The sequence below is a fragment of the Hordeum vulgare genome, chromosome 3H, assembly GCF_904849725.1.
Source record: "Hordeum vulgare subsp. vulgare chromosome 3H, MorexV3_pseudomolecules_assembly, whole genome shotgun sequence".
Lineage (NCBI taxonomy): Eukaryota > Viridiplantae > Streptophyta > Magnoliopsida > Poales > Poaceae > Hordeum > Hordeum vulgare.
The window spans coordinates 172,467,465-172,479,329 of NC_058520.1; positions in this window are offsets into that span (position 1 = coordinate 172,467,465).

Genomic DNA, 11,865 nt, shown 5'->3' on the forward strand with positions numbered 1-11,865 from the left:
CCCTCTCATTATAAATTTCAGTGGCATCATGGATGAACTCAACAATATAACTATCATATAAGGCATTATTTCCATGAGCCAAAAGCATAAAAGTATCATTACTCATCTTATAAGCAAAATCTTTCTTATTAGGAATAGTGAGAGTAAAGCAATCATTATCATGGCGATCATCATATTTAGGAAGCATAGTATCATCAAAGAAAATTTTCTCCTCAAAAGTTGGCGGAATAAAAATATCATGTTCATCTAACCCGCCATCCCCAAGCTTAGAGCTTTCCATGTCATTAGCAACTCCCCTATCTTGAAGACTGGAGTCCCTGGCAACGGCGTCAGAAATTTGCTTGATGACGAGTTGATGGATACACTTCTCGCCCCTCGTTGGTTACCCCAAGTGGAAGGTGGAGATGTAGTCAGCATCAGATTTACCTTACATGGGGACTGTAAGGTTTATCGAACCAAGAGGACTCCGAGGATCAACAGGTAGGTGTTCCCTACTCTAGCGCTAGCAGAAGACGTGGACCTACACACACAACAAATAACTTTGCTCCCAACGAGTACAGAGAGGTTTTCAATCTCTCCGGCCTTGTAGTTTCCAAATGATCAAAACACAAGCGGGAATAGTGCTAGTGATTGCAACAGAAAAGTAAATAAAAACGGTAAATGGTGGAGGTGGAAGCGATGGTGGTAATATGGACCGGAGTCACATGATGTTCGCTAGTGATGTATCTCTCCAAAAAGACAATAAACAACTATGCAAGCTAAACAAATTACAGCTAAGCAATTGACAGAATTATAAACGCACCGCGATGCTAATTATGCTACTAGAAAGTTAGAGGCTCAAAACTAATGGGCAGTATGCCAAGACAAGTAGATTGTTTATTCATCAGCATCTACTTACTAATCATCCACCTTGAGATATCTATCCAGAATATCTCGCTCGTATTAAGTTGCAAGCCCCACCCGAAGTGTAAACTCAAAGCAACGGACAACTGCATTAACAAACTTTGCGTAAGGTAAACAATCCTTGCAACCATGGTCACAAGAACCGTTGTTTTCTCCCTGGTGGCAACAGCACATCCCCTAGTCTCATGTTTTTGTCACTCAAGCTAGACATAAGGGGGCATGAACCCACAATCATGCATAACGCACCCTCTTGGAGTTACAATTTATTACTCGGCCAAAGCAATAAAAAACAACGGAGATCATGCATGAATCACTAAAGAACATAATATAAAAGGATAATCAAATATATAACTCATCATAATTTGAACATAATCTCATAATCCATTAGATCCTAGCAAGCCAAGCATAGCAATAGCTAGAAAATTACATAGATGCCTTGATCATGTAGGGAAGGTCACAAGGCCTAATCATTGAAGCACAAGATTGGAGAGAAGACATCACATAGTTACTAGTCATGGACCCATTGTCCAAGGAGGACTACTCACGACACGTCCGGGAAGGGTCCATGGCGGTGGAGAAGCTCCCGGAGGTCAATCCTCCCTCCGCTAGGGCGCCGGGAAGAGGTCTTCTGGTTATCCCGATCTCGGGAGCGCTGCGGCGGCGGAACGACGGAATAATTTGCAATTCTGGATCTTCTGGAAGGGTTTCCTATCGAAGAGGTAAATATAGGCCGAAGGAGGGCACCAGAGGGTGTGGGACCCACCCAGGCGACCTATGGGCGCGGCCAGGGGGTAGGCCGTGCAGGGCTGCCTGGGCAGGCCCTGGCTCCCCTCTCGCTCATCTTCGTGCTTCGTGAAGCTTCCGTCACGCTGATTTTTATATTATTTTCTCGGAATTTTTGGGGCTTTGTAAATTTGCGTATAAGTCCCTGCAAAAAAGACATCAACAGACAGAAACTGGCACTGGGTGCACTGAGTTAGTAGGTTAGTCCAAATATGTGTAAAAAAGGTATGAACGTGTAGCAAAACATATAACAATGTCACCCAAAAGATCATGGACCAAGCAGAAATTATATATACGTTTGGGACATATCAATTCACAACCTTCTTTTTCCGCATTGGGTGCAAGTGTTTATTTGTGTGTGCTTGTACTACCGACTATTCATTTATCTGATCTCCTATTGGTTCGGTAAACCTTGGTTAATAGAGGGAAACACTTTATACTACTATACTACATCACCTTTCCTCTTTGGGCAAATCCCAACGCCTGTCCAAAGTATCAGAAGAATGACTCGCGTCGTTCCCGGGGACATTCATCAAACAAACGCAAGGTCCCTTCACACACATTTATTATTTACTTTTCTACTTTTGATTTTCCTTTATTTGTTTCCATTAGAAAAATAAAAATAACAAAAGTATAATGTGTACTTTCTTTGCTCATTACTATGGCAAGTTCTTTGCTTGTTTCTTTAACCCGTGAAAATGAAGTGCTTAATTTTAAATAAAGGGGACAAGATAGTTTAAAAGATGCTTGGCATAGGATTTGCAATGCTCAAAATTAATCCACTTGTAAGCATCCCACCATCGCCCTTCTCCGCATTTTTTACACACGATACTGTTACCAAAGGAAAATTTCTAAGTAATCACCCTTTGGAGGACGTGATGTTTTTACACCCGAGCTCGGGTGAACAGTAAATTTGAAAATATTCTAAAATGTTCAAAAAATCTGAATTTTTATTTGAGAAAACTTTGAAAAATGTTCTAAGTGCTCGTAAAATTTCACCATGAAATCACATTTGTGTAAGTCGTGGCAAAAAAACAACATCGGAACTCTGAAAATGCTATCTTCAAAAGCATTTTGGAGCATTAATTTTGTTTTTTTTGCCACGACTTCAAAAAATGTGATGTCATACTGAAATTTTGCAAGCTGTTAAAACATTTGTCAAAGCTTTCTGTAAAAAATAAGATTTTTTTTGAACATTTTTAAACTATTTTATTAATTTACTGTTCACTCGAGCTCATTTGAGCTCGGGTGTAGAACATCACTTTCCTCCTTTGGATGCTTTTAATGCTATGGGAAATTCAGTGGAATCACCACCTATTACTTTCAATGGGACAACATTAACTTTGAAACATGTTATGTAGTCAGAAATCTTTGAAACCAAAATGCCAACTATTGAACACATAGAAAATCTTGATAAATAAGGTGCACAAACATGTAAGTAAATTTGGCTCATCGATGGTGTAATAGCCCGAGACCGACGCTCCAGATGCCTTCCATTTATTTCGAGTTTCCTCATGTGTACAAGTTGGTTCTAGAATTCATAATCACATCATTCACATCATTATCATTGCATCGGCACTCTGTCACCATCATTTTTCAAATGCGCATCCGTCCATAGTTGCCTGTTCTCTATGTTCTCGTCGTTGACCATTTCGAGACCAACCACACTCGCACGCGTCCGCAACATCTCTAAAATGTTTATTTTAAAGTGGTAATATTTTTTTGTAATGGGTAGAAATTTGGTGTGCGGTCTTAATACATTATAGGTAGACTATTTGCCATATTTTGTCGCATTCGAAGGTCGTTTCATACCACAACCATTAAACCTATAGCGACACTATAGCTGGATAAAATGCCAAGCGTTTTCATAAATGAATCTTATTGCTAGGTTACCCTTTTCCCTCTCATCTCATCCCAAACACCCCTACAAAACCCACCAAGCCTACCCGAACCCTCGACACAACAGGAGCCATTCGATCGCGATCGCACGTAGGAAAATTCCCCTAAACCCCTAACCCTAGAAATGTTGGAAAAATTCCCTAGAGGCAATAAAAAAGGGGTTATTATCATATTTCCTTGTTCATGACAATAATTTATTATCCATGCTAGAATTGTATTGATCAGAAACTTAAATACATGTGTGGATATATAAACAACACCGTGTCCCTAGTGATCCTCTACTAGACTAGCTCGTTGATGAAAGATGGTTAAGGTTTCCTAACCATACACATGAGTTGTCATTTGTTAACAGGTTCACATCATTAGGAGAATAACATGATGGACAAGACCCAAACGTAAGCATAGCATATGATCGTATCACCTAGTTTGTTGCTACTGCTTTCTTCATGTCAAGTATGTGTTCCTAATACCATGAGAACATGCAACTCCCTCACATCGGAGGAATACCTTGTGTGTATCCAACATCACTTCATAATTCGGTGATCATAAAGGTGCTCTACAGGTATGTCCGAGTGTCTCTACAGGTATCTCTGGACCCTCTCAATAGTACAACATCACAAGAAGTTTGCAAGCAATGTGACTAAGGAGTTAGTTAGAGGATTTTTTATTACAGAATGAGGAAAGAGACTTGCTGGTAACAAGATTGAACTATGTACAAAGATACCAACGATCGAATCTCGGGCAAGTAACATACCACCGGAAAAAGGGAACTACATGCGAGATTGGTTGAATCATTGGCATCGTGGTTCGACCGATAGTGATATTCATGGAATATGTGGGAACCAATATGGGCATCTAGGTGCCATTATTGCTTATTGACCGGAGAGGTGTCTCGGTCATGTCCACATGATTCTCGAACTCGTAGGGTCCGCAAGCTTAAAGTTTGATGATGATATAGTATTATTGGGTTATGTATGTTGGTGACGGAATGTTGTTCGAATTCCCAGATGACATCCAGTACGTCACTAAGAGGTCTAGCTCCGAAGCTAAAGATTTATATATGGGAAGCCATATTCTGGCTACCAAAAATGTTTCGGGTTTTGCCGGTGTTGTATCTGGAAGCTTCTAGAAGGTTCTAGAAACTTTGGGAGGAGTCCGAAAGTCCACCAAGGGTTCCACTATGTCCCAAGGATTTGCATGCGCAGAGGGGAGATGTCGTGGCCTTATTGGGCCAGACGCACCAAGTCCATATAGGCCCATGCAGTTGGGAAAGAGGGAAAGTCCACGTTTGTATGAAAGGAAAGAAGGAGGACTAGGATTCCACCTCCTCCCCCTTGGCTGCACCCTACGGCTTGGAGGGGCTCTCCACCACACCCCTCCACCTATATATAGAGGGGAGTGGTGACCCAAGAGGACACACGAACCTGTTGGTGCCCCTCTTTCTCCTGTTGCTCCATTGCTCCTCTGTTCGTAGTTTTAGTAGTGTTTGCTGAAGACCTACTGAACTAGATCCACCACCACCTCCACCACACTGTCGTGTTGGTTAAGAACCCATCTACTACTCCGCCATCGCTCGCTAGATCGAGCAGGCAGGGGTGTCATCGAATTGCACGTGTGCTGAACATGGAGGTGTCGTCTGTTCAGTGTTGGATCGAGACGGATCACAATTGGATCATGAATACGTACGACTACATCAACCACTTAATATACTCTTCTTCCTAACAGTCTACAAGGGTACATAGAAATACTCTCCCCTTTCGTTGCTATGAATCTCCATAGATAGATCTTAGGTGTTCGTAATAAATTTTTGTTTCCCATGCAACGTTCTCCAACAAGAAAACCTGCCTAGTTAAGCCCCCTCTCGTGCCAAAATGGCTAACCCTAGCCACCGCATCAATTTCCATGCCACCCCAATCACCAGCCGTCCTCCATCTCTCTACCTGCCACCTGGCCCATGGAGCCTATATACGGCCCGCCCGGGCCCGGATTGGACCATGTGTGGGTGTCAAAACCGGCGGATCTCGGGTAGGGGGTCCCGAACTATGGACCTTGGATCGATGGGTTGCAGGAGAGAAAGGAGATAGTATTTACCCAGGTTTGGGCCCTCTCGAGCAGGTAAAAGCCAACATCCTGCTTGATTATATTCATGGTATACGATAATTATAGAGTTGATCTACCTCGAGATCATATGAACTAAACCCTAGATGAATCTATTGCGGAACGTTGCATGGGAAACAAAAATATTCATACGCACACGAAGACCTATCATGGTGATGTTCATCTACGAGAGGGAGATTGGATCCACATACCCTTGTAGATCCTAAGAGGGAAGCATTAAGAAACGCGGTTGATGTAGTGGTACAGCTTCGTGATTCAAATCACTGTCGTCCCACGACCCATTCCGATCTAGCGCCGAACGGAAGGCACCTCTGCGTTCAGCACACGTACAGCTCGATGACGATCTTTGCCTTCTTGATCCAGCAAGAGAGAAAGAGAAGTAGATGAGTTATCTGGCAGCGTGGCGTCGCACCGGTGGTGGTGATGATCTACTCCTGAAGGGCTCCCCCCGAGCTCCGCATAAATCCGATATAGAGGAAGAACTATGTGGTATAGGTTTGAGTTGAACGTGGCAAAGTTGTGTCTCAAAAGCCCTAAAACCATTAACATATATAGGAGGAGGGGAGGGGCTAGCCTTGGGGCTCAAGGGAGCCCCATGGGCGCCGGACGAAGGGAGAGGTGGACTCCCACCCCAATTCGGTTTTGGGAAAGGAGTCCACTCCTTCCTTCCCACCTCCCTCTTTCCTTGTTTTTTTTCTTTTCCTTTGGATTTTTTCCACTTGTGGCGCCATAGCCCTGTTGGGCTGGCCTCACCAGCCCACTAAGGGCTGGTGCGCTACCCTAGGCTTACTGGTCTCACTCCAGGGTGGGTGGCCCCCTCCCGGTGAATAACAGGAACCCATTCGTCACTCCTGGTACACTGCCGGTAATGCCCGAAATCTTTCCGGTGACCAAATGAAACTATCCTATATATCAATCTTCGTTTCCGGACCATTCCGGAAACCCTCGTGGCATCCGTGATCTCATATGGAACTCCGAACAACCTTCGGTCACCAACACATATAACTCAACTATACTAAAATGTCATCGAACCTTAAGTGTGCAGACCCTGCGGGTTCGAGAACTATGTAGCCATGACCCGAGACACTCCTTGGTCAATATCCAATAGCAGGACCTGGATGTCCATATTGGATCCTACATATTCTACGAAGATCTTATCGGTTGAACCTTTGTGCCAAGGATTCATATAATCCCGTATAACATTCCCTTTGTCCTTCGGTATGTTATTTTCCCGAGATTTGATCGTCGGTATCCCTATACCTATTTCAATCTCGTTACCGGAAAGTCTCTTTACTCGTTCCGTAATACAAGATCATGTGACTTACACTTGAGTCACATTGCTTGCAAGGCTTGTATGTGATGTTGTATTACCGAGTGGGCCCCGAGATACCTCTCCGTCACACGGAGTGACAAATCCCAGTCTTGATCCATGCTAACTCAACGGACACCTTCGGAGATACCTGTAGAGCACCCTTATAGTCACCCAGTAACGTTGTGACGTTTGATACACACAAGGTATTCCTCCGATGTCAGTGAGTTACATGATCTCATGGTCATAGGAATGAATACTTGACACGCAGAAAACAATAGCAATAAAATGACACGATCACATGCTACGTCCATAGTTTGGGTCTAGTCCATCACATGATTCTCCTAATGACTTGATCCAGTTATCAAGTGACAACACTTGCATTTGATCAGAAAACCTTAACCATCCTTGATCAACTGGCTAGCCAACTAGAGGCTTGCTAGGGACATTGTTTTGTCTATATATCCACACATGTATCTATGCTTTCATTCAATACAATTATAGCATGGATAATAAATGATTATCTTAAAATAGAAAATATAATAATAACTATTTTATCATTGCCTCTAGGGCATATTTCCAACAGAATCAACTTGCCTATGCAGATCAAACCCTCTGGTTTATATAGATACCAGGGGTTCCTAGGGTTACATACAACCGACCTTGAGTCGGGGTAGGGGCATGATATGTCTCCATCGTATCTACTTTTCCAAACTATTTTGCTCTTGTTTGGACTCTAATTTGCATGATTTGAATGGAACAAACCCGGACTGAAGTTGTTTTCAGCAGAATTGCCATGGTGTTGTTTTTGCTCAGAAATAAAAGTTATCGGAATGACCTGGAAATTTACAAGGATTTTTGTGGAATATATAAAAAATACTGGCGCAAGAATCACGTGAAGACACGGAGCCAGCAGCCCACAAGCTGAGGAGGCGCCCCCGAAGGTCACGCCTGGCAGGCTTGTGAGGCCCACGTAGCTCCGCAACCTCCAAATCCAACTCTATTTATTCTCTCCCGCCCAGAAAATATTAGGAGAGAAGAGTTCATCGCGTTTCAAGACACGGAGCCGCCGCCACCACGTGTCCTTCCTTGTGAGGGCAGATCTGGAGTCCGTTCTGGGCTCCGGAGAGGGGAAATCGACGCTGCCGTCATCACCAACCATCCTTCATCGCCAATTCCATGATGCTCCTCATCTTTCGTGAGTAATCTCATCGTAGGCTTGCTGGACGGTGATGGGTTGGATGAGATCTATCATGTAATCGAGTTAGTTTTGATGGGGTTTGATCCCGAGTATCCACTATGTTCTAAGATTGATGTTGCTACTACTTTGCTATGCTTAATGCTTGTCACTAGGGCCCGAGTGTCATAATTTCAGATCTGAACCTATTATGTTTTCATCAATATTTGTGAGTTCTTGATCCTATCTTGCAAGTTGTAGTCACCTACCATATGTTATGACCCGGCAACCCCGTAGTGACAATAGCCGGAACGACTCCCGGAGATGACCATAGTATGAGGAGTTCATGTATTCACTATGTGCTAATGCTTTGTTACAGTTCTCTATTAAAAGGAGACCTTAATATCACTTAGTTTACATTAGGACCCCGCTGCCGGGAGGGATGGACAATAGATGTCATGCAAGTTCTTTTCCCTAAGCACTTATGACTAAATACGGAATACATGCCTACATTACATTGACGAACTGGAGCTGGTTACATATCACCCTATGTTATAACTGTTACATGATGAATGTCATCCGACATAATTATCCATCATCGATCCAATGCCTACGAGCTTTTCCTACTGGTCCTTCCTAAGTTACTTTACCGCTACTGCTGTCACTACTGCTACTGTTATCGCTTCTACTGTTACTATCACACTACTTTGCTACTGAAAGTTTGCTCTAGATACTAAGTCTTTCAGGTGTGGGTGAATTGACAACTCAACTGCTAATACTCGAAAATATTCTTTGGCTCTCCTTGTGTCGAATCAATAAATTTGGGTTGAATACTCTACCCTCGAAAACGGATGTGATCCCCTATACTTGTGGGTGATCAAGACTTTTTTTCGGGCGCCATTGCCGGGGAGCATAGCTCTATTCTCTGAGTCACTTGGGATTTAAGTCTATTGGTCACTATGAGGAATCCGAGAGATCCAAAAACTAAAGTCTTGCCCTCAACTACGAGGATAGGTAAGGAACTGCCATCTAGCTGTGCACTTGATTCACCTTCAGTTATGAGTAAATTTGCGACACCACCACCTATTGGTAATTCTGATATGTCGCATGTGTTTGATGATGCTACTTCTGCTATCCATGATATGTTAGCTTGATAATGATATGCCACTGGGTGCATTTCTTGATGCACAAATTGCTAGAGTTGCTGTTGAATGTGATGATACTTCTGAAACTGATGAAATTATTGAAGTAGAACCTGTTGTTTCACCTGTTAGAACTAGCTCTCCTAGATATGAATTGCCTAATATACCTGAGGGTTATGTTATAGAGGGAGAGGTAGCTGAAGATTTTCTTGCTTGTAAGGATAGCTATGATCTTGAGAATTTATTACGCAAGTGGAAAGAAAAATCTCTAAATGCTAGAATGAAATACGATCCTAAGTTTGCTACTTCACCCATCTTTGTTATTGATAAGGATTATGAATTCTCTGTCGATCCTGAGTTGATCACTTTAGTTGATCTGATCCTTTTCATGGTTATGAATCTGAAATGGTTGTAGTAAATCTTACTAAACTGAATGATATAGCCACCCTATTCACGAATGAGGAAAAAATTCGCCACTACTATATCCTTAAGTTGTTTCCTTTCTCACTAAAGAGTGAATCTAAGACTTGGTTTACTTCTCTTGCTCCTGGTTGTGTGCGTAGTCCCCAGGATATGATATACTACTTCTCTGAGAAATATTTTCCTGTCCATAAGAAACAAGCTGCCTTGCAGGATATATATAACTTTGTGCAAGTTGAAGAAGAGAGTCTCCCACAAGCTTGGGGGAGGCTTGTCCAGTTACTTAATGTTTTGCATGATCACCCTCTTGAGAAAAATGAAATACTTGATATCTTTTATAATGGACTGACCGATGCTTCTAGGGACCACCTAGATAGTTGTGTTAGTTGTGTTTTCAGGGAACGAACTCTGGAACAAGCTGAAATTCTATTGAATAATATCTTGAGCAACGATAATGCTTGGACTATTCCTGGACCACCTCCGAAGCCAACTCCAAATAAAAGAGGTATTCTATTCCTCGGTCCTGAAGATATGCAAGAAGCCAAGAAATCTATGCAAGAGAAAGGTATTAAATCTGAAGTTGTTAAGAATCTACCACCTATTGAAGAAATACATCGTCTTGATAACCCGACACAGGTAGTAGAGGTAAATTCTCTTCGTAGATTCAATGAGAATGATATTCCTTATGATAAACCTACTAGCTTATGCTTAGATGAATTTGATAACCTTGTTGTCAAACAACAAAGTTTCAATGATTATGTTAGCTGACAATTGAGACAAAATGCTCGAATGATTAATCATATACGTGCTTGTGTGGATAGAAATGTCAATGATCTTAAGCTTTTGGCCAAACATGCCTCTATGGCCACTACTCAAGTAGAACAAGTACTTAAGTCTCAAAATGACTTGCTCAATGAGTTGAATGACAGTTTTGTTAGAGTTGTAACTAGAGGTGGTAGAATGACTTAGGAACCTTTGTATCCTGAGGGCCATCCTAAGAGAATTGAACAAGATTCTCAAGGAGTTAACGCTGATGCACCTAGTCATCCTGGTATTAGGAAGAAAAAGAAAGATGATAGGAACTTGCATGCTAGCAAACCTATTGTTGTTACACCCGAGAATCCAAATTATGTCTCTGTTTTTTATGCCAAAACACAATCTGGTGATGAACATGAGCCTAGTGATAATATCGATAGTCGTGTTCATGTTGATGCTCAACCTAGTAATGATAAGGATGTGGAGATTGAACCTGCTGTTGATCTTGATAACCCACAACCTAAGAACATGAGATATGATAAGAATGATTTTATTGCAAGGAAGCCTGGTAAAGAAAGAGAACCATGGGTTCAGAAACCCATGCCCTTTCCTCCCAAACCATCCAAGAAAAAGGATGCTGAGGATTTTGAGCGCTTTGTTGAAATGATTAGACCTATCTTTTTGCAAATGCGTTTGACAGATATGCTTTAAATGTCTCCTTATGCTAAGTACATGAAAGATATTGTGACTAATAAAAGGAAGATACTAGAGGTTGAGATTTCCACCATGCTTGCTAATTACACCTTCAAGGGTGGGACTCCTAAGAAACTAGGTGATCCCGGAGTGCCCACTATACCTTGCTCCATTAAAGGAAATTATGTTAGAACTGCTTTATGCGATCTTGGAGCTGGTGTTAGTGTTATGCCTCTCTCTTTATATCGTAGACTTGAATTGGATAAGTTGACACCCACTAAAATGTCTTTGCAAATTGACGACAAATCAACTGCTTTTCCTATCGGCATTTGCGAGGATTTTCCTGTTGTGGTTGCGAACGTTACTATCTTAACGGACTTTGTTATTCTGGATATTCCCAAGGATGATGCCATGGCGGTCATCCTTGGAAGACCCTTTTTAAACACTGCAGGTGCTGTTATTGATTGCAACAAAGGCAACGTCACTTTCCATGTTAATGGTAATGAGCACACGGTGCACTTTCCGAAGAAACAATATCGAGTTCATTGCATCAATGCTATTGAAAAAACTTCATCAATTCTTATTGGAAGCTTTGAATGCCCTATACCTACTGTCAAGATGATGTATGATTTACTTGTTGGGGATATGCACATCCCCGTTGGGGT